Genomic DNA, 5,000 nt, shown 5'->3' with positions numbered 1-5,000 from the left:
TGCAACAAGATGATGCATGACCATGGCATGAGGATGCAAGGTGGTATACTATTATTGCTAACATTTATTAGGTTTGAAGTTGATTTGAATAAAATTCAAGTATCACTTCAAACGAGGTATTCTCGAATACCGTTTTAATTGATTCGACCTGATGCTCAGATCAACTTGCTTTTAACATGCATGGAAATGACATGTTAGGTTGCTGGTTTGTGATTTGGACAATGTTTGGTCAGATCATTTGAGGTGGAATTTAAATAATTTCCAAATTCCATCTCCAAAGTATTTATGAAAGTTAACTTATTCATTAATCTATATGTTTGGGTTCATTAACATTTTCAAACATGTTTAAAAATGACATATTCATATTCCCTGAATTTTTCTGATACTTTTCCATATATAAATTATTTTCATTGGAGTTACAGATTAATTTCTATGATTTTTAGAAGTTTTGGCATTTTTCTGGATTCTTTTAAATCAGAAATTCACTTATTGCGTCATAACTACATCATCATGGCGTCAGGAGGTGAACTGACCTGATCAGGTCAAACCTGACAGGGGGGACCCACTACTCAGCGTCTGAGGAGCTAATCCCTCGCTGACCAGCCCCTAAGTGGGTTTGAATCGGCCTGGGGCCCACTGTCAGCGAGTGATTAGTGCTAAACTACTGGGGTTAGGCCGGCCACGTCGTCTCCCACCGGAGTCTGACCGGCGGCGACCAGATCCGCGGCAGAACTTCGCCGTAGACGCGCTATCTCGTGCTGTGGTGCTCGGAAACGGTTACCGAGAGCACTGGGATGATCCCCAGGCTCGACCTCATCCAGCACACGCCTCAGGGAGGGCTATGGGTGGCCGGAGCAAGCCGGCGACGAGCCGAGGCGGCTGCTGGAGTTCGGGTTCGATGGTCAAGTGGGTAGGGGGCACGAATCCGAGGGGAAGAAGAGGGGAAATGATCGCAGGATCACGGTGGAGGTGAAGCTAGGCTCAGACTGCTCGGGGAGGGGCTGTAGCCCACGTTTCACCGTTGATTTGCCGGCGGCCGAAGGTTGAAGACGATGGCGTTGGGGGCGTTGCAGGGCTCGGGGAGGCTTCGGCCTTTGTAGGGAGAACCAGCTCGTCGAGGCGGAGCTACTGGACTACTCGGGAGGAAGGTCTTGTGGCTAGGGGCACGGCGGCTCGACCTCGAGCTCTTGGCAATGGAGGCAGGAGGAGGGAGGAGAGATCCCGAGAGGAGGGGGGAACTAGAGCACGGGAATGGATAGAGACGGGCTCGGGTAGGATAACCCTGCAGTCGCGTGGGCCTGGGGGGCACCGGAGGTCGCCACGGTGAAGCGAGAGGTGGAGGGGGCCGCCGTGGTCGATCTCCCCTCTGCCAGAAGGCACAGGAAGAAGACGACCATGTCCCTGGTGGGATGGGCCTCCTCAGGCGACAGGTAGGTTTTTCCCCTTTTCTTTCTATTTTATTTCTGTTTTATTTCTTGACATTGCTTTCCATTTATTTTGGCTTTACCAGCAAACTATAAATAGTTTGAAAAATGCTGGGGTGTTAGTTGGAATATTTGCAATCACCCATAAAGTTCTCAGCATTTTTGGAAACTATATATTTTTGAATTCAAATTTAAAACTTGAAACCAGTAGTCTTTTGCATTTATTTAAAATGCCAAAAGTATTAAGAAAATGGTTTTCTTCATTGCTTATTTGTTCTCAAGAATTAACAGAAAAGTTGAACTTTTCTTGAGGCCATTTTGGGTTCATTGATTTGAATAAGTGTGTAATTCCTTTGAATTTGAGAAGTGGCTAGGGTTTTTGAGTTTTCCTTCACCACTTACTTTGTTCTTGTTGAAAATTTCCTAGATGCAATGCAAAGAAGACATGAGCACAATGCTAACTTGATTAAGGTGTCAGGTATGTGACAACTCACCCCCACTCAAAAGAATCTCGTCCCGAGATTTAGAAGTCGTCTGGAATAACGCAGGATACTCAAGTCGGAGACGATCCTCTCTTTCCCAAGTTGCCTCCTTTTCAGAATGATTTGACCATTGAAGTTTAAGAAACTTGAGGTTTCGACGTCGAGTAGTACGCTCAGCTTGGTCGAGAATACGAACAAGGTATTCTCGATAAGAAAGGTTATCTTGGAGATCAAGCGTTTCGTGGTCCACTTCACGGATAGGATCCGAAAAGCAACGCGTGAGTTGCGAGACGTGGAAGACATCATGAACCTTGGAAAGATGCGGAGGAAGTTCCAACTGGTAGGCAACTTCTCCTCGTTTGGCAGGAATGCGAAAAGGACCAATGTAACGAGGAGCCAACTTGCCCTTGATACCGAATCGATGGGTACCCTTCAAAGGTGTAACCCGAAGGTAAGCCTTCTCGTCAACTTCAAAGGTCACAGCCTTATGATGACGATCATATTGGCTCTGTTGACGAGACTGCGCTGTTTTCAACTTTTCACGAATAATGCGAACCTGCTCTTCTGCATCCTGGATCATATCCGGGCCAAAGAGTTGCCTCTCTCCGGTTTCTGACCAATTAAGAGGTGTTCGACATCTTCGTCCATAGAGAACTTCAAAAGGACCTTTGCCAAGCTTGATTGATAATATTGTTATAAGCGAATTCGGCGAATGGAGGGCACTTCTTCCAATTCATACCGAATGATATAACACAAGCTCGGAGCATATCTTCTAGGATTTGATTCACTCTTTCTACTTGACCACTTGATTGAGGGTGGAAAGCAGTGCTAAAGGATAAGTGAGTCCCCATGGCATTCTGAAAACGTTCCCAGAAGCGAGAAGTAAAGATACTCCCACGATCCGAGTTAATCTCCAGGGGAACACCATGAAGAGACAGTATTCGAGAGATATATAACTCCGCTAGCTGGCTAGCTGTTATACTCTCACGAACGGGAACAAAATGAGCTACTTTGGAGAGTCGGTCAATGACCACAAAGATAGCAATATTTCCTTTCTTGGTCTTGGGAAATCCGGTAATGAAATCCATACTAACTTTATCCCATTTCCATTTAGGAATAGCTAAAGGTTGAAGGGTGGCAGCAGGCCTTTTATGTTCTGCCTTAACTCGACGACAAACGTCGCAGTTAGCAACAAACTCAGCAATTTCTCTCTTCACCCTAGTCCACCAGAACCTCTGGCGTAGGTCCTGATACATCTTAGTACTACTGGTATGAATGGTGAGAGGAGAATCATGGGCCTCCTTAAGGATCAATTGCCGCAGACGTGTGCTCTTAGGAACCACTAAACGGTTCTGAAAGAACACAACACCTTTCTCATTGATTGAGAAATCCCTAGCGTTACCGCTAGCAATATTCTCCTTGATCCGGGATATACCCTTATCATAAGCCTGCACGGCTATGATTTGATCCCTAAGAGTAGGCTTCGCCACCAGGGTAGAAAGGAATCCTTGAGGAACAATATGAAGATTCAACTTCCGAAATTCCTCATAGAGATGTGGTTGACCTTGTTGTAGCATCAAATTGTTACAATAAGATTTACGACTTAGTGCATCAGCCATAACATTGGCCTTCCCCGGGGTGTAAGTTATCCCTAAGTCATAATCCGAGATCAACTCAACCCACCGTCTTTGCCTGAGATTCAAATCCGGCTGGGTGAATATATATTTCAGACTTTGGTGATCAGTGAATATTTCACAACGATTACCTAGAAGGTAATGTCGCCAGGTTTTTAGTGCATCGACCACAGCTGCAAGCTCAAGATCATGTGTGGGATAATTATCCTCATGTGGACGCAACTGTCGAGATGCGTAAGCGATCACATGACGATCTTGCATGAGAATGCAACCTAATCCTTGTCGCGAGGCATCGCAATAGATAACAAAGTCCTTGGAAAAATCTGGTGGCAGCAACACTGGTGTGGAAGTCAGGCGTCTTTTCAGTTCCTGAAAACTATGCTCACACTGTGGTGTCCACTCAAACTTTTTATTCTTCTTGAGAAGTTTAGTTAGAGGCTTTGCAACCTTGTAGAAATTCTCGACAAAGCGGCGACAATAGCTCGCTAGACCAAGAAAACTCCTAACTTGCTTAACCAATTCAGGTTGAGTCCAATCAAGGACGGCTTGAACTCTCTCGGGATTGACAGAAATACCCTTACCAGAGATTACGTGACCTAGATAGGTCACTTCTGGTAACCAAAATTCACATTTTAAAAACATGGCATAAAGGCGATGCTCTCGAAGTTTCATCAATACCAGCCTTAGATGCTCGGCATGTTCTCGTTCGTTCTTCGAGTAGATGAGAATATCATCGAGGTATACCACGAAGAATTTATCCAAATACTCCACGAAGATTAAATTCATCAAACGAGAGAAGGTGGCTGGAGCATTGGTTAAACCGAAGGACATGACGGTGTACTCGTATTGGCCATAACGAGTAACAAAAGCCGTTTGTGGAATGTCCCCGTTCTTGATCTTGATTTGATGGTATCCTAACCTCAAATCCATTTTGGAGAAGAATGAGGATCCAGCGAGCTGATCGTACAGATCGTTGCTCCTAGAGAGCGGATACTTGTTCTTTATGGTGACCAGATTAACTGGTCGGTAATCTACAACCATCCGATCCGTTCCGTCTTTCTTCTTGACGAAGAGGACGGGGCAAGCCCAAGGAGAAGAGCTAGGACGAATGAAACCTTTATTCAAGGCCTCATCTAGTTGCTTCTTAAGTTCGGCTAGCTCCAGGGGTGCCATCTTATATGGTCTTCTGGCTATTGGAACAGTTCCCGGAACAAGATCTATCACGAACACTACATCTCTGTCAGGTGGAATGCCTGTCAGTTCCTCTGGAAAAACATCCGGGAAGTCACGTACTACCGGAATGTCTTCAAGTTCCGGAAGAGGGTTGGCATTGAGGGAATAGACTTGGCAACTGGAGTAGAGACATTGACTATCTCACCCGAGGGATGGGTAAGCTGAACATTTCTAGAATGATTATCAATCTTGGCATAGTGAGCTGACATCCAGTCCATACCCAAGAT

This window comes from Hordeum vulgare, chromosome 4H, assembly GCF_904849725.1.
Source record: "Hordeum vulgare subsp. vulgare chromosome 4H, MorexV3_pseudomolecules_assembly, whole genome shotgun sequence".
NCBI lineage: Eukaryota > Viridiplantae > Streptophyta > Magnoliopsida > Poales > Poaceae > Hordeum > Hordeum vulgare.
Note: the sequence above shows the minus strand (reverse complement) of the source record.